Source organism: Chiloscyllium plagiosum, unplaced genomic scaffold, assembly GCF_037043375.1.
Source record: "Chiloscyllium plagiosum isolate Xiang-an unplaced genomic scaffold, Cpla_swu_hap1 HiC_scaffold_37, whole genome shotgun sequence".
In the NCBI taxonomy this organism is placed as follows: Eukaryota; Metazoa; Chordata; class Chondrichthyes; order Orectolobiformes; family Hemiscylliidae; genus Chiloscyllium; species Chiloscyllium plagiosum.
In genome coordinates, this window is record NW_028270175.1 from 53802412 (window position 1) to 53824092 (window position 21681).

Here is a 21681-nt window from a genome sequence, read left to right on the forward strand (position 1 = left end):
GAGCATTTTTTAAAATTAGAAACAACAGTGTGCCAAAAACAGATCCTTGCGGCTCACCACCAAAACAAAAACTCCAGGTCGAACATTTACCATTAATCATAACTGTCTATCTTCTTTCAGCCAGCCACTTTCTGATCCATGTCGTTAAATCACTTTCAACCCCAAAACTCCGCATTTTGTGCAATGCTCAACCAAGTGGAACCTTATCAAACGCCTACTGAAGTCCATGTGCACAACTTCAACCGCTTTACCTTCATCCACTTGTGTATCACCTTCAGAAGAACTCGACATGGTGAGTGAGGGACAACCTACCCTTCACAATACCGTAGTCACTATCCCAAAACAAATTATTCCTTTCCAGATGTTTAAAATTCTATATCTGAAAACCTTTTCCAAACAATGAACCACAACTGAATTATAACTGATCTATAATTACCAGTGATGACCCGACTCCCCAGCTTAAACAGGGGAACAACATTTGCTAGCCCCCAGTCACTTGGTACTAGTCCTGTCAACAATGATGACAAAAACATCAAATCCAAGGGCTCTGCAAACTCTTCCCTGGCTTCCCAGAGAATCCAAGGATAAATCTCATCCAGCCCAGGGATCTTTTCTATTTTCAGATTTCCAAATTGCTAAAATCTCCTCTTTGTCAATCTGAATCCCATATAACGTGGTATCCTGGATCTGCGTGTTCTCATGAACGTTGCCCTTTTCTGAAGAAAATACTTACGATAAATATGAATTAAGTGTTTTTCTTATGTCCTCAGATTATACACACAACCTACCACTGCTATCTGTGGTCGACCCTATTGACATTTTTCATTGTCTTCATGTGTGCAGCATTGATAATAAACCTAATTCACCTCCGGTGGGACCACACATGTATGTCTCTTCGACTTTTTAAGAATCCCTATTCTCTCCCCAATTTCTCTTTTGCACTTAATATACCTGTGGGATCTTTTTCAATTCTCCTTAACCGTATCAGCCCAAGCTGACGCATGCCTCTTTTTTCCCTCCAGATTTCCCGTGTTCATTAGGGATTTACTTGCTCCCGGCCTCTTCTACCTGACATACGTTACCTTCTATTTTTGACATAGCTTCAATGTTTCCTGTCATTTCCTGTTCCCTTCTCCTGCCAGCATTGCCCTTTACATTAACGGTACAATGCTGTGCCTGAAATCTCGTCATTTTTTTTTTTGAAAGACGCCCACCTGACAGACACACCCTACCTGAGAACCGTCTCCCTCAATCGACTTTTGAATATTCCTGCCGTAACCACCACAATTAGATTTGCCCCAATTTATTCTTTTAACTTCTGGACCAGCCCTATCTTCTTGCAGAACTAATTTCAAACAAATTAAATTACAGTCACTGGTACACACCTGCTCCCACTCTAACAGCTCAGACACTTGCCCTGCCTTATTTAACAAGAGGAACTAAATTTGAGTCCTAGATGAGATCAGTCATGGTCGAATTGAATGGCAAGGCAGGTATGAGATGCCGAATATCTCCATGTACCTGTGTGTTTGTGGTTGTGTCTATGTGTGTGCATGCATTTGTGTTTGCGTGTGCTTCAGTGTATGAACGTGTGTATCTCTACATCTGCATCTCCGAACAATTTGAGCTTTTGTGGCATTGAAAGTGAATAAATTGAAGTGGGGATCAAAATGACCCAACTGACTCTCCCACTCTTTCTCCATGTGTCTCTTCCTTTTGTGTTTAAAGTGATGCAATACCACCCTCTACTGACCACCTCACGCCACGGCAGAAGGAGTCACTTTATCCGGAAATCGCATCAAAGACAGTGACTATCTCACAATTTAATTAAAATCTCATTATTGTCACGTGTACTCTAATGAATTCAGTAAAACTTTTGCAATGTGTTCAATTATGGTGGCATCTTAGGTATCAGTGATCTCGGTAAAGATTTTTAACTATTTTGTACAAAATGGAAACAATCATTAATGAAAGTCAGGCAGGAGAATAAAAAAAACGAAGAGAAAGAACAGACTGGAATTACAGTCACATATCTGCTGTTTTTGCAAGCACCGAGTCTCCAGACCATCCCGGACCAGTCCCAAGACCTTGCCCGGCTCGGTCTCCATGCCTCACCGGGCCCACTCTCCAGACCATGTCGGACATAATCTCCAGACCGCATCAGGCACGGTCTCCAGAACTACATTGGCACCAGTCTACAAACAGCACCATGACAATTTTCTGGACTGCAATTGGCCAAGTCTTGAGACTGCACCAGGACAAGTCTCAAGAGAGCGCCAGGCTCACACTCGAGACCACACGGGCCGAGTCTCCAGATTTCACTGGCGCCAAACTCCAGAACATACCGTGCACATTCTCCAAAGCACCTCTGTCCTATTCTCCATGCCGCAATGTCCCAGTTTCCAGACCGCATGGGCCGAGTGTGCAGACTGCACTGATCTCAGTCTCGAGACAGAACCGTGCCCAGTGTCCAGACTGCTCCAGGCCCAGTCCCCAGACAAACTACACCCAGTCTCCCGGCTTCAAGGGGCCGAGTATCCAGACCACACCAGACTCAGTCTCCAGAATGCACTGAAACCAGTCTCCAGACTGCACTGGCTCAATCTTCAGGCAACACCGCGCCCAGACTCGAGACCACACAAGTCTCAATTGCCAGACAATCCTGGCCCAGTTACCAGACTACACTGCATCCCGACTCCAGAACGAACCGGGTTCACCCCTGGATGTCACCGGGCCCAGTTTCTCTGCCATGCTGGGCCCAGTATCCAGGCAGCAAGGGACTAGAATCCAGAGTTCAGCAAGCCCAGTCGCCAGGCCTAAAGAGCCCAGTGTCCAGACCATACTGGCCAACTGTCTAGACTGAACCTGGCACAGTCTCCAGAATCCAGTAATCCACATATCCAGACTATATTGGGACTAGAATCCGGACTTCAATGGACCCTGTCTCGAGAACAGACCAGGCAGTCTCCATATAGTGCTGGGCCAAGTCTCCACACTGCCATGGCGGAGTTTGCAGACAGCACAGGGCCAAATCTCCAGACTTAACCAAGCCCTACTTTGCAGTCCACACCAGGCCACATCCCCATGCTGCATTGTGCAAGGCTGCGGACCGCACCATAGTCAAGCCTGAAACCGTACCTGGCCCTGTCTGCAGATCACGTCCTACTTAATCTTCAAGCAGAACATGACTCGATCTGCAGGTCGCATTGGCCATGTCTCCAGGTTGGACCAGTCCCAGACCGGACTGGCCCAGTCTCGAGACCGCGCCAGAGTCTGTCTGGAGGCCACACAAGGCTCATTCCGCAGACTGCGTCAGGCCCAGTTTCCAGAACAAACCGGGCTCTGTTTCTGGATTGTTCCATGCCCAGTCTCCAATTCGCACTGTATCCAGTCTCCTGACCACACCACCTTATCTTCAGGGCACGTCAGGCCCAGCCTCCAGAATGCATTCGGCCCGGTCTCCAGACTGTCCTGGGCCCAGTCTACAGACCAGATATGACTCAATCTCCAGACCAAACAAGTCTCAGTCTTTGGACCGGACTGGGCCCAGTCTGCAAACAACAGGGGGCTCAGACTCCAGTTTGCACTGAACTCAGTCTACAAAAAACACCAGGGCAGTCCCCTGCTGGCGCAAAGCCCAGTCTCCTGTCGACCGTGTTCCCAGTCTCTGGAGGGCCCCAGACGCAGTCTCCAGAGTACAAAGTGTCCAGTTTCCAGACTTAGCACGCAGCTTAGTCTTCCTGAGCACCGGGCCCAGTCTTCAGACGACACTGGTCCTAGTCTCCAGATCATGACGGGCCCAGCCTACATTCACACCGGGGAATGTCTCCCGACTGCATCAGGCTCAGTCATCAGAATACACTGTGCCAAGTTCCTGACTGCACCATCCCAATCTCCAGGCCATATTTGTCCCAGTCACCAGATTGTGCCAGGCCCATTCTCCAGAATTCACTGGGCACAGTCTCCAGACCACACCGGGTCTAGACTCTAGACCATGTTGGACCCAGACTCCAGACTGCGCCAGGTCCAACCTCCAGACTGCCAGGGTTCAAGTCTTCAGACCGCACTGGACCCTGTCTTCACATCAGAAAAGGGACAGTTTCCAGACCGCTCTGGGCCAAGTCTCCAGACTGCTCTAGACCCAGTTTGCAGATGGCACAGGGCCAGTTCTCCATACTTAACCAGGTCCAGTCACCAGGCCACACCGGATCCGTCTCCAGATCGCACCACGTCCAAGAAACTAACTGCACCTGGCCGAGTCTCCAGGTCACATCAGACTCAATCTTCAAGCCTAACAGTCTTCAGGCTGCATTGACACTGGCTCCAGATTGGACTGGGACCAGTCTTGAGACCACGCTGGAACAGTCACCCGAGTGCAACAGGCCTAAACTCCAAACCACATTGGCGCTAGTCTCCAGACCACACCACAGTCTCCAGGACTCAAAGGTCGCAATCCCCAGGCTGCACCAGGCCCTGTATCCAGAATGAATCGGACTGATTTTCTAGACTGCAAAGGACTGTGTCTCCCCACCGCGCCAGGCTCAGTCTCTAGAATGCACAGGCCCAGTCTCGAGAAATCGTCAAGCCTCGTCTCCAGATTGCATTAGGCCCAGTCTCCAGTCTAGGCTGGACATAGTCTCCAGACCACACCAGTCTCAGTCTGCAGGCTAAACCGGACCCAGTCTCCAGAAAGCATCACTCCCAGTATCTAGATTCCACCAGAAACAGTCTCCAGACCGAACCAGGTGTAATTTCCTGACTGCACCAGGTCACGTCTCCAGAATGCTCCAGGTGTTATCTCCAGACCATGTCGTACCCAGTCTCCACGCTACACCAGACCTAGTGTCCAAACCGAAGCAGGTCCAGTCTCCAGGCTGCACCGGACCAAGTCTCCAGAAAGTAATGATCCACTCTACAGGCAACACCGGCCCAGTCTTCAGGCCACTCTGGGCCCATTAACCAGAATGCACTTGGCTCAGAACCAGACCACACTGGTCCCAGTCACCAGACCACACAGCACGCAGTCTCCAGACCAAATCAGGCTCAGTCTTTGGACCATACTGGGCTCAGTCTCTAGACCACATGGAGACCAGTCTCCAGACTGCACCGGACAAAGTCTCCAAAAAGCATCATGCCCACTTCACGATGGCACTGGGCCCAGTCTCGAGTCCGCCCTTTGCCCAGTATCTGGAATGCCTGGTGCCAAGTGTCCAGAATGCACCGGGTCCAGTCTCCACACTGCAAGGGGCTTTGTCCCCAGGAGCACCGGGCCCAGTCTTCACACCATACCAGGCCCAATCTGTAGATTGCAACATGCTCAAGCTCCGGACCGCACCTGGCCCAGTTTCCAAATAACATTTGATTCAGTCTCTCAGCAGCTCAATCTTCCAACCCCTTTGGCCCTGTCACCAGATCGGACCAGGCCCAGTCTCTGAACAACTTTGGACCAGTCGCCAAATGGAATCAGGCTTAAGTCCCACACCCCACTGGGCCGTGTCTCCAGATTCCAGACTGCAGGGGGACAAGTCTCCAGACCGCCGTGGGCCTAGTCTGCAGACTGCACCGGGCAAAGTCTCCTGTTTGCCCCATGCTCAGTTCCCATAGCCGGCCATGTCTCCAGACAGCGTCAGGCCCAGTCTCGAGACAGCACCGGGCTCAGTCTCCAGTCCATGCCGGACCCAGTCTTCAGAATGCAACGTCGCAGTTTCCAGACTGCACTGGCCCCAGTCTCCAGTCTACACCAGGCCTCAAACCTCGAGGATTCACGCATCCTGTGGTCAGGGACAGGGCTCCTCCATTCCCCTCCATGTAATTCTAAAACATTAAGCCCTTGGGAAAGGTCAACCTTCCAGCAAACAGAACTTTAAAAACGAAGTCACGCAAAAAAGATGGGGAGCAGAGAAGTTCCAGCTGTAACATTCTGTGGCCATCCTTGGGACATTTCACAACTGTTTCCTTTTTCAAAGGATATCTTCAGAGACACAGAACAGTTTTGTTCGTTTCCTTGCAATACTGATCCGGAAACATTAACAGAAGGAAATGTAATTATACAATGTTAACCGATAAGCTGAAATGGATTTTTCTCAGAGCATTACAATTAATTCTCATGATAATTTGCAAAAATACATTAAAAAGCACTGAAATTTAAATAACTGCCCAAGTATTAAGTTTAACCTCTTCCAAAGTGCTTCATTCAGAATGTGCTGGATACAGTTGTGTCGCTGTGATCTACACAGCTCCTGGTGCTAGACAGATATCTACTCGGGTTTAGAGATCAATGCACTGCTATGGACTGGACTTATCCCGTTGCTGGACAGATACATCGTCTTCATTTATAGATCAATGCACTGCCTTCGTCTGCACAGATCTGTTTGCTGGACAGATTTCTGGTCAGGATCTATTGATCAATGCATGGTGTGGCTTGTACATCTCCCAGTTCTGGGCAGATATCTAGTCCGAGGTTATATATCACTGCACTGCTGATGTCTGCATTACTCTGAGAATTGGACAGATATCTAGTCGAGTTGATAGATCAATGCACTTCTCTGGACTGCATCGTTCTTGGAGCTGGACATTTATTTCGTATGGTTTTATAGATCAATGTACTGCTGTGGTCTGCGTAACTCCCGGTGCTGAACAGATATCTAGTCCAAATTTACAGATCCATGCAATACCTTCGTCTGCATAGATCCCCTTGCTCAACAGATATTTACTCTGCGTTTACAGAAGAATACATTTCTCTGGTCTCCATAACTCCACGTGCTGTACAGATATCGAATCCGGGTTTGTAGATTAATGGATTACGGTGTGTTGCATAATTCCCCGTGCTAAACAGATATTTAGTCTGGTTTATGGATTAATGCACTGCTATTGTCTGCAAGCGTCCAGTGATGGACAGATTTGTAGCCCGAGTTTATAGATTATAGTTTACAGATCAATGCACTGCTGTGGTGTTTGGACAGTCATCTGCACTCGGCAGGTTTCTGGGTTGGACCGAACAGAACTTGTTTTGCACAGTGTTCTGTGCTCAACAGATATCTCCTCAGTATTAACTATTTTCTGCAATGTCCTGGCAAAAGGCAATCCTCTTCATTCAAAAGCAGGAAGCCACTCTCATCACCTTCGATGCTCCACGTAGAAAAAGAAAATGGCCTCTTGGATAATGGCTCTCCCCGCGGCCAATCAGACACATCAAATTGTGTCGAGTGTACTGAGAGCAATGGTGTCGCTGGGAACATCAGAGAGCTGACAATATGGAAGATGGATCAACACTTTCGATGTCTAAACCGGTCAGAGTGGATCTTTGACTACATACTGCATCACTAACCTCAGTAACCTTTGTCCATAATGTAATATTCAGCCTTCTATTCTTCCTGAATAAAATCACAATTTCACAGTTACACATATTATATTCCAGCTGCCAAATTGTTGCCCATTGCTTATCCAATTACAGGTTCTCTAATTCTGCTTGATAACGGAATTTCCTGCCTATAGTAGTTAAAATACAATTGTTCCATTTATCTAAAACGTTGATATTGGTTACAAATAGTTGAGGTACCAACACTAGTCCCTGTGTCACTGCAGTCATTAATTTGTATTAAACTGATGAAGACTGATTTATCCCTAATTTATTCCTGTTCCTTGCTCAGTAAACTGTCCTCCCCATATTCATGTGTAGCAGATTTGAAAGGCTGAATATTACCTTCCATTTCCTGTATAACAGACATGAGAGATTAAAAGATGTGTGCGTAACAGCCTCAAGTGACTGAATGGCCTCATTCCGTCCCTGTTTGAAATTCTTGATTGGCCTAATAGCGTTCTTCAGTGTCGTTGTAGTTGTAAATGATGGTGAACAGTTTGGAACCATCAGTGAACAGCCCACTTCCGACTTTGGATCACGGAAAGGCCATTGATGATGCAGTTGCAGATGCCTCACAGTACTCCATGGATGCCCACTTCCCATTTGAAAGGCTCCGTTAGAAGTATGTCTTACTTACGTGAGGTAGTGCCATGTAACACAGAGGCAGTGTCTTCATTATGAGGCGGATAATTTCCGTCCGCCACGATTGTGTGTTGGTTGCTCCTGCAGATAATATTCGGGACAGATCCATCTGTGACAAATAGTTTGATGCGAATGTTCCTGTCTTGTTGGTTTCACTGTCCATTCCCAAGTCTGGCTACTGTGTATTTGAGGCTTCGCCCTTCTAAGTCAGCGGTGGGGCTGTTGAGACAGTGTTAGTGGTGGACATTGACGTTCAACACCCAGAGTACGTTCAGTCTCCTTGTCACGCTGAGTGTTTCATCAAATGCGTTCTCAACATCGAAGGGAACTGAGTTATCACCATGGGGTGGTGTGGAGGGCAATAGTTGCCCATCGTCAGGAGATCTCTTTGACAATCTTTGACCTGTTATCATGAGATTTCCTGGGTACTGGAATCAATGATGGCGAATTCCAGGAGAACTCTTTTCTTGACTGTACCGTTAATACGTCCCCAGCACTGGTGGGTCTGTCTTGACGGTGGGACAGAATGCACCTAAGGATGCGATGGGGATTCATGCAACATTACGCATCACGCCTGATTCTGTGAGTAGGATGATGTCAGACTTCCCTGACGGGGTCAATATAAGGAATGAAGGAGACAACGGAGCAGAGAATGATGGTTTAAAAACTGAATGAGCGTCACTTTCTCTGAATGTGTGCTTGTTGCACAAATCAGACTGAGGCATTCATTTCATATATTGAGACATTGCTACATGGTGAGAGATATTGGGAACTGAGCATCCAGAACATTTTATATTTTATAGTGTCAAACAAAAATGAAAAGCAAATGGGGATATCTCAGAACAAGAGATGGCATCTGTTGATCGGAAAAGAGGATAACACATCAAATAATTGAGATATTCACTTAACCGTCTTGTTTTTGTTGCAAAGTGCCAATTGAGTTGAGTTTGGGGAGGGATTTTCACCATGAGGCTGGGACGGTCTCACCAAGCATAACCGAAAGGAGTTATTTTGTTATGTGGATCTGTTTGACACCATCACATTCAATACACGGCATTTCCCGGAACATTCCAAACCCGATGCTACCCAGAACATTCTATAACCGATATTCCGCTGAAAAACCTAGAATGGACATTCCCCGAAATATTCTATCACTGACTTTATTTGTGAATGGCCGGACATCAATTTATTGAACAAAAGACAAAAGTTCCAGAGGGATGCGACCGCGAGTGAGAAGGCGACACTGATTCAAAGTCCCCTCGGGCTGTGAAAGTGGTGTTTGCGTTCTCCTTGCGTGAATAATACTTCACGACAGAAGAATGACCACAATGTAGTCTAAAATACAGAAATTTCTAATCTCCATTTGTTTTCACGAAACTGGGAAAGAACCTATCAGGACAGCAATGCTTTCACCCTCTGTTATCGGAACTGGAAAGAAGTGACCTGTTTCTTCTCTCCAGTGATCGAATGTGTGTGTGAATGTTCCAGAAACCATCTGTTTATCTGGATGTGTTTCTGTGTGTTTGGGGTCTGAGAGTTTATTGTTTTTTACGTCACATTTTTGTCAGTAATTCGGACCTTCCGATTTGTTACTTTAGCTCCAATTGATTTTAATAAATGGCTAGACAAAGTGACAAATTTGGACATCTTACTGTGTCCTGAATGAAACTGGTCTCTTTGCCTCCAGGTAGACACATAATTTGTTTGTTTTCCTTCGGCACAGTTAATGCAGTGACGATCTACGTCCTGCTTTATAAAGATTGTGGATTGTCTCCATGTGTCAGACGTTACCTGGGGGCAATGGCAGCCGGCGATCTACTGGTCATCATCTTCGACCTGATATTGAGACATATTCCCATTGTTTATCCGGAACAGTTTTATTTCCTGGTGTCCATCCGCTTATGTAATATCCACGCCGTCCTGCTTTATTCAGCCACTGACTTTTCTGTCTGGTTCACTGTCACTTTCACCTTTGATCGGTTTGTGGCCATTTGTTGCCAGAAGCTGAAAAGTAAATATTGCAACGAGAAAACAGCAGCGGTAGTTCTCCAAACCGTGACTGTGCTGATCTGCTTAAAGAACATTTCCTGGTATTTTATGCTCACAGCTCAATATGCGCTGTGGAACTCCCCGTGGTTTTGTGACGTAACAGACGCTATTCTATTCTCCGATGTCTGGGCCACAATCGAGTTACTCTCCAACATTCTAACCCCGTGTGGCCCATTTCTGTTGATTCTGCTGCTCAATGTTTTCACCATCAGACACATTTTAGTGACCAGCAGAGCTCGCAGGAGACTCCGGGCTCATAGCAATGGGGACGCTCAGTCTGACACAGAACTGAGAAATCGAAAAAAATCTATCATTTTGTTGTCTGTCATCTCGGCAAATTTCATCCTGTTTTGGTCAATGTTAATGGTATTTTCGATATGGTTCCGGGTGGCGTGGATTGTGTATAGGCCTGTGTATATACCTCAATTTGTGCGGGAATTGGGCTTCATGTTGCAGCTCTTCAGTTGCTGCACAAACACCGCAATTTATGCTGCCACACAGACTAAGTTCAGACAGCAGCTGAAGAATGTGCTGAACTATCCCTTTACCCAAATTCATCAATCAATAAAATTCAGTTATTAATCAATCCGGTCAGGTTTTCCTAATTTTAGTTCAATGTTTCAGCAATGAAGCCGCCTGTTGCAATTGCAATCGACTGAGGGTAATGCCGGTTTCTCCCACCTCATTTATTAGGCGGGTTGCAAGGATGCATTTCAATGTTTCTCGCAACTCAGAGGCCGGTGAGAAGAGGCACCATCCCACTGACTGTATCGATCACTTCAACTTGGAAAGAATAAGAAAGTCCATTAAAAATGCCAAGCAGCAGAGCGAAAAATATTGTTGTTTGACTTTGTGTTGAAGAAGCTGAGATGCAAAGAGACAGAATCAGTCCTATGTCCAGGACCTAAGGGGATGGGAGGGGACAGTGCCTGATCTCAGGAGTTGAGTTAATGTTGTTCCGTCCTTTGATTCACGTCTGGAACCCCAGCTCTGACATGACCTTGGACAGAATTACTCTCTCCACCGCGCTACGCCCGACTTCACTCAACAGCATCTGTCTCTTTCTCTCCCTCTCATTATCCATAACTCGCATTTCGTCTTCCCCACCACCCCCTCTCTTGTGTACTCTCCCCATTTCCTCTTCACCTCTCTTTCCCCTCATTTCTCTCCCTCTCTCTTTCTGAACTCTCCCTCTCTGTCTCCCTTTCACTAGTTTTGGTCCAGCAGACCCTCTCTCTCTATCACCCTCTCTCTAACACCTGGTCTTCTCCAACAAACTCCACTCTTCCTCCCTCACCTTCCATCTTACTCTTCCTGCTCTTTCTGTCTCCCTTCCACCTTCCTTTCTTTCCCCTAATTTCTCCATCCTCCTATCCTGCACACCCCTCTATACTCTCTCCCCGCCACTCACAAAACGTCTCCACCCTCCCGCACTCTCTGGGTCGGGGGAGAGGGAAGGACCAGCGAGACAGAATATTTCGGATGGAGAGGGAGGGAGAGAGATTCAGTAAGAGGGCAAGAGAGGGTGGGGAGGCACACAAAGAGAGAGACAGAGGATGAAGTTGGGAAGAGTAGTGGGAGATACAGAGTCAGACAGAGGGAGAGGGAGGGAATGGGAGAGGAAGAGGGAGAGTGGATGTGAGAGAGATTGGGTAGAGAGAGAGTGTGGGAGAGAGAGGGAAATAGAGAGTGGGAGGAGAGACCAAGTGAGAGTTGGGGTATAGTGTCGGGAGAGAGTGTGAGTTGGGAGAGGGCAAGTCAGGAGACAGACAGGCTGTCCCGGGAGGAGAGTGACTGGGGTACGAGAGAAAGTGGGGAGAGAAGAGAGAGCTTGTGTGGGATAGGAGGGAGACATTCGGTGGCAGAAGGAACCAGTGAGGGAAAACAGAGAGCGAGTCGTGAGTGAGAGGAATAGAGTGTGGGAGGAGAGCGGGAGGTTGGATTGTTGAGAGAGAAAGTCGGGGCGAGAGAGGCTGTGTCGATTGTGAAAGCAGAGAGTGGGATGTGAGACAGTGGGTCAGGGAGAGAGAGAGTGGAGGGAGAGAGAGTGGGGAAGACAGACGAGCGGTGGAGAGAGATAGCGGGCAGCAGAGACACAGTGATGGAAGAGAAAGAGTGGAGGGGTGAGACTAGTGGGAGAGACAAATTGGGGTTGGAGATAGTGTAGGAGTTAGAGAGAGGGAGTGGGAAAAGAGATAGTGTGTGTGGCAGAAAGTGAGAGTGCGCTGAGAGTGTTTTGATATGTGAGAGAGTGAGGGGAAGAAAGATGGCGGGTGGGGAGGAGAGAGAGCGAGGTGCGGAAAAGGATTGATGGAGAGAGAGAAAAAAGAGTGTGGATGCACGAAAGTGGAGTCTTTGAGTGAGAGTGGTGTCACATAGAGACAACATGTGGATGGAGAGAGTGACATTCAGAGAAATTCATATGGAAGGGGTGGAGGGAGAGAAGAAATGGCGGACTGAGAGAATTGGAGGGAAAGTAAGTGGCTTGAGAGAGAGAAAATGGGGTAGAATGCGTATCAGGGCAGACAAGAGTGGGGTGTGGAGGCATAATGTATGTGGGAGATATGGAGAGAGAGTGATTAAGGGAGGGACTGTGCGGGGCAGAGAGAGACAGTGGAAGAAAAGAGAAAGAGGAGGGGAGCGAGAACGTTGGTGGGAGAGATAGGGAGTGAGAGGAGAGAAAGAGAGCGAGGACGAAAGAGCGAGTGTGTTTGGGGAGACATGGAGAGTGGAGTGAAGAGAGAGCATTGAGGGGGAAAGACATGTTGGAGGGAGATTGGGGTTAGGAAGTGTGCGGGACGACAAGAGTTGGGTTAGGAGGGAGGAGGGAGAGAGAGGAGAATGAGAGAGTCAGGCAGAGAGATTGTGTCGGAGTGCGAAAGTCAGGCGAGAGAGACAGCTGGGGGCAGAGATAGAGAGAGTAGGGGCAGAAAGAGAGAGGGAGTGGGCAAATGAATGAGTGATAGATAGTGGGTAAAGCAAAATAAATGGGTAGAGATAGACAAAGTGGTGAGAGATTGGGTGGGGAAAGAGAGAGTTGGGGTGAGAGAGAGTTGAGTGTGAGAGTGTCGAGGGTGAGAGAGCCATATTGAGGATGGAGTCGGTGAGGGAAGAGAATTTGGGGGAGCGAGGAGAGAAAGAGCGGGGCAAAGGGATAGTAGAGTGGAAGTAAGAGTGGGGAAGAGGTGAGGGAGAGAGAATGGAGAGGGGAGAGAGTTGTGGAGAGGGATGATGGACTGAAGAGAGAGAGAGAGAGTGGGGTGTGGAGAGAGAGCAGGGGCTGAAGGGACACAGAGCAGGGATGGTGGGAGAGAGAAAGTGGGGAGTGAGAGAGACTGTGTCGGGAAGAGAGAGAGAATAGATACTAGAGAGAGCGAGTGGGCGAGAGAGTAAGACTTGCGACAAGTGACAGTATAGAGAGGTGTGAGTGAGAGAGATAGGGAAGCGAGAGAGACGGAGAGAGAGAGTTGGGTGTAACAAAGAGAAGGTAGCGGAGAGAGTGGGGGGAGAGAAAATATGGAATGGAGAGAGAGTGGCTGATAGAGCGAGTGGGGTGAGAGACAATGGGGAGAGGGTGTGGGGAACACAATGGCGAACGAGAGAGAGGGATGGAAGCGTGCGGGTGAGAGAGAGACAGTGGCTGGGGTGAGAGTGTTGCAGATAAATTTGGAGGAAGCGATAGAGTGAGGGAGGAAGAGCGGAGGATAAGAGAACATGGGGAAGAGAAATTAGTGGAGAGAGAGAGAAAGAGAGTGGGACGGGGAGAGAGACTGTGGGCTGGAGTGTGAGAGAATAGTGGAAGAGAGAGGGTGCGGGTGAGGGAGAGTCTGGGATGGACCTAGAGTGCGGATGGGGACAGCGAGTGTGCAAGAGACTGAGTGGGGAGGATGGAAAAACAGCAAGAGTGTGTGGGGAGACAGAGGATATGTGGAGCGGGAGCGAGGGATGGTGGGAGAGGAGTGCGAGTAGGGAGGGGAGAGAGAGGTTAGGAGAGAGGGAGTATGTGGGGTTGGACAGAAAAGGGATGAGGGTGGGATAGAGACAGTGTGTGTGGTGGGAATGAATAGGGGAGGAAGAGAGTGGGGGAGAGCGACAGTGTGGGGGAAGCGATTGCGAGGGAGGGTGAAGGCAGCGTGTCAAGAGAAGAGCGAGTGGTGGGGAGAAAGCAAGTGGGAAGGGGTGGAACAGAGAGTGAGGTGTGGAGGGAGTGTGGTGGGAGAGTGAGTGTGCGCAAGATAGAATGTGTGTGTGGGAGAAAGAGTGGTGGAAGAGGGACATGTGTGGGAGATCGAGTGTGTTGAGACAGTGGGAGAAGACAGATTGTGGGTGGAGAGACAGAGTGTTGGTGTGTTGGAGGAGAGGGGGAGAGGGAGGGGAAGAGAGAGGGAGAGAGAAATTGGAGTAGAGAAGATTAGGAGAATAAGACAGTGTCGGAGAGAGTGGATCGAGAGTCTGAGTTTGTGAGAGTGAAAGATATAGAGAGATTGTTGGCACAGAGAATAAATTGAAAGATCGAGAGTGGAGGAGAGAGTTGGGGTTGAGAGTGTTTTGGAGGATAGTGTAGAGGGAGAGACGCAGTGGATGTGGGGAGAGCGATTGGTTGGATAAAGAGTGTGAAATGGGAGACAATGGGTAGAGACAGTTGGAGAAAACAGAGTGTTCGTGAGTTAGAAAGGGAAGAGATTGTTGGAAAAAAGAGGGTTTTTGGAAAAGTTTGGGGAGTTGGAGATAATAGAGAGGTGTGTAGAGAGACTGTGTCAGAGAGACAGTATAGAGGGAGGGGAGAGAGGTAGGACAGAGAGAGAGCAGGAGAGAGAGAGAGATGGAGATGGACAGAGATGAAAGGGAGAGAGAGTGGAGACAGACAGTTGGTGGTGAGAGTGAGTGAATGTGAGAGCGAACGTTGGGTGCGAGACAGAGTGGAGGGAGAGAGAAAGATGGAGGGTATTGAGGGAGAATGGAGTGAGAGAGAATGGGGAAGCGAGTTGGGGAAGAGAGAGTGTGGAGGAACAATGAGTGGGGGAGAGATTGGGGAGAGTGCTTGAGGACAGAGAGAGACAGTGGAAAGGTTAGGAGAGTGAGGGCTGGGAAACAGAAAGTAGAGTGAGAGACATAGGGGAGACAAAGTGTTGTGGAGAGATCGACGGTGAGAAAGAGGGCGCTGCTGTGGTGAGGAGAGTGACTGCAGGGTGTAGAGAGATAGGGGATTAAGGGGGTGTGTCGACAAAAAATCGGGGAGAGGGAGAGAGTGGGGTGACATAGAGAGGACGCGGTGAGAAATAAAGGGAGAGGGAGAAAGAGAGACTTTGATGAGCTAGAAAGTGAGGCAGGGAGAGAGAGGTGGAGGGGCGAGAGGATGATGGTAAAATCAAGTAACGAAGGAGGAGTCAAAGAGAGAAAGGTGAGCTAGGGAGGAATAGAGAGACAGAAGATGGAGAAAGAGGGTGAGTGAGAGAGGCGTGGGAGAGGGAGGGACGAAAGAAGATGCGTTGAGAGGGAGGGAATAAGAGAGAAGTGGGAGGGTGAAATTGCGAGAGAGAAGCTGAGAGGAGAGAGGGAGGCGGGAGGGAAAGAGAGCGGGGAGAGAGAAAAGAGAGGGAGGGGAATGGAGCGACAGAGAGAGAGAAGGAGAGGGAGACAGGGTGAGGTAGAGAGAGAGGGTAGTAAGGAAAGGGGAGATAGAGGGTGGCTGAAGGGAATAGAGGTGAGGAGTTGATTAGACAGAGAGGTGGCGAGAGAAATGGGGAAAAAGAGGAGGACAAGGGAGGGATAGAGAGGGTGGATGGTTGAGATAGCGGTGAGACAGAGAGAGAGAGAGAGACGAGAGAAAAATATGTGTGCGAGAGAGAGGCGTGGAGAGAGAGGAAGGGGTGGAGACTGAGAGAGTGAGGGAGAGCGAGAAGGAGAGAGAAGTGGGGGAGAGAGAATAATGGAAGAGACAGAAAGAGGGGAGGGGAGAGTAAGAGTGGGGTCCTGGGGAGATTTTGGGGTAGACATAAGGGGGAATTGAGAGATAATAAGGGGGAGAAACGTAGTGGGAGGTGGGAGGGCGATTGGTGAGTTGGGACAGAAAGTGAGGGGGAGAGAGAATAGGTGGGTTGGAGAAAGACAATACGATATTTAGAGAGAGCTGGGAGATTTAGAGATAGTTTTAGATAGACAGTCGGGGAGAAAGAGAGAATGGACGGGACAGAGAGGGGTGAGAGAGAGGGTGGTCGCAGAGACAGAGTGCGGTGAATGTGCGTAGTGAAGCGAGCGAGAGACAGCGGGGAAGAGAGAGATTGGGGAGAGATTTGGGGTAGAAAGTAGGGAGCACAGATAGGGGGTTGGATAGAGAGTTGGGGACGGAGAGGGGGAGAGTGAAAGAGGGAGTGAGGAACAGAGAGAGTAAGGCAGAGTGGTGTGCGGAGAGATTGCTGTGTGAGACATATAGAATGGTGGGAAGAGAGACACTGTGGAGTTGAGAGAGTTAGGAGTGGAGAGATATAGAATGGGAGCAGAGAAAATGTTAGGGAAGGAAGGAGTGGTTAGACAGTGATGGAGAATTGGGGCGAGAGTATGTGGTAAGAGTGAGAGAGGTTGTGTGGGGGAGAGACAGTGAGAAGAGAGAAAGGCAGTAGGGCGTAGAGAGAGTGGGTGCGGTGAGAGAGTTAGGGGTAGATGGATGGAGTATGAGGAGGCGAGAGAGAAACACTGGAGAATTGAGTGTGTAGGTGAGCGAGAAATATTGAGGGAGACAAAGAGAATTGGCGGGGAGGGGAGGGGAGCAAGAGAGAGTGTGGGTATACTGGCTAGGGAGGGAGAAGGGAAGAGACATAGAGGGAAGGGAGAAAGAGAGAAATGGGACCAGAGAGAGTTGAGGCAATAAGAGAGTGCGTAGTGGAGAGAGAATGAATGGTGGATGGAATGGGAGGGTGACGGAGAGATTGTGTGAGAGAGATTGTGACGTGAGATAGAGAGTGAAGGTGTAGCGAGAGAGGTTGGAGAAGAGAATGTGGAGTCAAAATGAGGGTAGGGGGAGCCAGAGACTGTGAGGCGAGAAAGAGTGGTGGAAAAGAGGCTGTATTAGGGGCAGAGGTCAGGAGAGATATTAGAGTGAGAGAAAGCAGAGATCAGAGAGAGAGAGTGGGTTGGAGAGAGAGAAGAGGAGAGAAAGAGAGAGTGAAGATGAGAGAGAGTCGGTGTAGACAGTCGGAGAGAGAGTGGGGCGTGAGAGACAGACTGGGAGATGGAGAAATGGAGAGTGAGGATTGGAAAGAGACAGAGTCGGAGAGGAAAGAGAATGGGGGCAGAGGGATTGGAAAGAGAGAGGTGTTGTGCGTTGAGAGATAAGAGGTAGCGAGAGAAAGTGGGTGAGGAGAGAGAATGGGTTTGAGACAGAGATAATCGCGGTAGTGAGAAATGAGAAGGGGAGAGAGACATTGGTTCGGACAGGAATAGAGGAGATTGTAGAGTGAGAGACTGGACAGTGAGCGTCTGATGGGTGAGAGAGAGAGTGAACGAGAGTTGAGAGATTGAGAGAGAGAAAGTGGACGGTGAGAGAGACTTTATGGGGTGGGAGGGAGGTTGCAAGGAGAGAGAAAGTAGGAAGGGAGAAAGAGGGGTGACAGAGAATATGGGATGGTTTCGATTGAGGAATGGGAAGAGAGAGTAACGTAAGAGAGAGTGACAAGCGTGAAATAGAGTGATGGGGAGACAGAGAATGGAAGGAGAGAGTGGAGAGGGACGAGTGAGAGGGAATGAGTGAGAGGGAGGGTGCATGTGTTGGTGGAGATATATGGTGTGGAGTGGGACAGAGATAATGTGTGGTTGGAGACCGACTGGAGAGGGAAAAGAGAATGGGGAGAGTCCGTGATTTGGCATCACAGAAAGACTGCGGAGAGAGCGTGCGGGTCGAGAGACAGTGGGGTGTGAGATAGAGTGTGGTGGGGCAGGTTGGAGAGAGGGCGAGCAGAGGGTGTAGGGGAGAGAGAGAGAATGGGGATGAGAGAGACTGGGAGTGAAGAGAGGGAAGGTGAAGAGAGAGAAAAGGGAGAGAGAGAGACTGACGAGTGGCGTGAGAGATAGTGGGATGTTGAGCGAGACTGTGGGGGAGATTGTGTGTGCGGGAGAGGCCGTGAGCTGGGGAAGGTTAATGCTGTGTGGGGAAAGAGAGTTGCATGAGATAGATGCGGGGAGAGAGAGAGAGAAGCGCACTAAGGAAGAGTAGGTGAGAGAGACTGTGTGGAAGAGAGTGAGTAGAGAGTCTGCGGGGGTGTGAGAGGGCGGGATCGAGAGAGAAATGGGGATATAGACAGACGGGGAGAGAAAGAATGGGGCGGACAGAGAGAGAGCGGAAAATGTGTTGCTGGAACAGCGCAGCAGGTCAGGCAGCATCCAGGGAACAGGAGAATCGACGTTTCGGGCATCAGCCCTTCTTCAGGAATGAGGAAAGTGTGTCCAGCAGGCTAGGATAAAAGGTAGGGAGGAGGGACTTGGGGGAGTGGCGTTGGAAATGCGATAGGTGGAAAGAGGTCAAGTTGAGGGTGATAGGTCAGAGTGGGGTGGGGACGGAGAGGTCAGGAAGAAGATTGCAGGTTAGGAAGGCGGTGCTGAGTTCGAGGGATTTGACTGAGACAAGGTGGGGGAGGGGAAATGATGAAACTGGTGAAATCCGAGTTCATCCTTGTGATTGGAGGGTTCCTAGGCGGAAGATGAGGCGCTCCTCCTCCAACCGTCGTGTTGTTGTGGTCTGGTGATGGAGGAGTCCAAAGACCTGCATATCCTTCATGAATTGGGAGGGGGAGTTGAAGTGTTGAGCCACAGGGTGATTGGGTTGGTTGGTCCGGGTCTCCCAGAGGTGTTCTCTGAAACGCTGCGCACGTAGGCGGCTCTGCAACCGCAGGAGGTGCAAGACGTGCGCCCACGCCTCCCCCCTCATTTCCCTCCAAGGCCTGCAACGGCAGGAGGTGCAAGATTTGCGCCTACACCTCCCACCTCACTTCCCTCCAAGGCCCAAAGGAAACTTCCATATCCACCACAAATTCACCTGCACCTCCACACACATCATCTATTGCATCAGCTGCACCCGATGTGGCAACACCTCTGGGACACCCGGACCAATCAACCCAACCACCCTGTGGCTCAACACTTCAACTCCCCCTCCCACCCCACCAAGGATATGCAGGTCTTTGGAGTCCTCCATCGCTAGACCACGACAACACGACGGTTGGAGGAAGTGCGCCTCATCTTCCGCCTAGGAACCCTCCAACCACAAGGGATGAACTTGGATTTCACCAGTTTCCTCATTTCCCCTCCCCCACCTTGTCTCAGTCAAATCCCTCGAACTCAGCACCGCCTTCCTAACCTGCAATCTTCTTCCTGACCTCTCCGCCCCCACCCCACTCTGACCTATCACCCTCACCTTGACCTCTTTCCACCTATCGCATTTCCAACGCCCTTCCCCCAAGTCCGTCCTCCCTACCTTTTATCTTAGCCTGCTGGACACACTTGCCTCATTCCTGAAGAAGGGCTGATGCCCGAAACGTCAATTCTCCTGTTCCCTGGATGCTGCCTGACCTGCTGCGCTGTTCCAGCAACACATTTTCAGCTCTGATCTCCAGCATCTGCAGACCTCACTTTCTGTTCCAGAGAGAGAGCAGACAGAGTGGGGAATAGAAAGGGAGATTGAGAAGAGTTAATGGGTGGAGGGAGAGTGGAGGAAGAACGATTTGTGAGGTAGAGTGTGGTGGCGAGAGACACTGTGGAGTGCGTGAGAGAGAGGGGACGAGAGTGAATGGGGTGTTAGAGAGGTAGTTTTGGTGTGGAGAGAGCAGGGGGATCAGAGCGCGTGGAGGTGAGATGGAGTGGGAGATCTTTTGGGGGAGTGTGAGAGACAGGAGGAGGAGGGTGAGAGTGGGAAGAGAAAGGGGAAGAATTTAGCGGAAAGAGAGAGTCAGGGAGACGGAGAGTGGGTAGCGAATATGTGGACGAGTCGATAGAGAGTGTGGACCGCGGGAGAGAGAGTGGAATCGAGAGATAATGTGCGAGGTGGGAGAAGGATATAGAGTGGCAGACGGAGAAAATAGCCAGAGAAGAGCTGGAGAGAGAATATGTGGCGTTGGAGTGAGTGAGTGCGTTGTGGGAAAGTGTGTGTGGAGGAAAATATGGGGGAACAGATTGAGTGAGGGTAAGAGAGGGGGAAAGTGGAGTGGGGACAGATTGGAGTGGAAAGAAATTTGGATTGCGAGTGATTTGGGTGAAGAGAGAGTGGGGAGTGAAGAGAGGTAGTGTTGAGGTGCGAAGATTGGGGTAACAGAGGGAATGTGGACAAAGAGAAGTTGGATGGAGAGAATGCGGAGTGGGGAGAGTGAGGGAGGGAGTGGAGGAGGAGAGCGAGATTGGAGGTGGAGATATAATGAAAGGGATGGAGAAGGGAGGGAATGGGGTAGAGAGCGTGGGGAAGGCAGAGTGGAAGAGAGAGGGCTTAGAGGGAGGGTATGTGGCGTGGGCAAGAGAGAGTGTGTTGTGGTAGAGAGGGTTGGGAGGGAAGAGAGTGTTGAGGAGAGAGAGTGCGGTGATAAGAAATAGGGACTGGAGTGGGAAGAGCATTGGAGGAGACAGAGGGAGAATGGGGAGATAGTGGAGGTGACAGAGAACGAGAGGGGAGAGGGAGAGAGGGGGACAAAGAGAGAGGGAATGTGGCATAGCGACAGTTTGGGGTGCAAGGGTATTGGGGTGACGGAGAGTGAGGAGAGTGAGAGACAATGTGGTGGACAAAGAATGGGAAGAGAGAATGGGGAGCGGGAGTGCGGGCGAGAGAGTGGGGAAGTGAGGTAGTTTGGCGGAGTGTGAGAGGGTGAAGTAGGAGAGGGAGAGTGGGGATAAAAAGGGAAAAATTACAGGGGAGAGAGAGTTGACGGCGACAGAGAGTGGGGTAGTGAGAGTGTGGGCAGAGTGTGGTCAAGTAAGCGAGAGGAAGAGAGAGAGGAGAGAGGTAGTGTGGGCAGAGAGACAGTAGGGCAGAGTGATCGAAGGCGAAGTGTGAATGTGGAGCGAGACACGGTGGCGCAGATACAGAGTTCGTGGAGGAAGAGTACAGTGGAGCGAGAGGCAGAAGAGAGAGAAAGAATGGGGAAGCGAATGAGCGGGGTAAGAGGGAAGGCACGTGGGGAGAAAGAGTGGTAGAGAGATGGAAGAATCGGAAAGAGAGAGTGAGGAAGAGAGAGAACGTGAGGAAGAAAGTGAGGTGGCGACAGGGAGTGAGTTATGAAACAAAGAATCGTGGGGAGAGAGGGACAGAATCGGGGTGGATAGAAAGACTGTGGTGTGTGAAGTTTGGAGAGAGGGAGTAGTGAAGAGAAGTGAGGCGGTTGGAAATATTGTGGGGAAGGGTGCGCAAGACAGAGTGGTTAGAAACAGAGAGGGGGTGCAGTGACAATGATAGAGTGTGAGCAGAGAGAGTGTGGGGTAGGGAAAGAGAGAGGGTGCAAAGACTGGCGAGAGGGAATATGGAGAGAAAGGAGGAGAGAAATAGGGAGTGAGAGAGAACCTGGGGAGAGATTTGGAGTGGCAGAATAAGAGAGAGAGGGTGGGAGTGACAGAGCAGGAAGGGAGAGAAACAGAGAGTGGGTATCAATACAGAAAGTAGG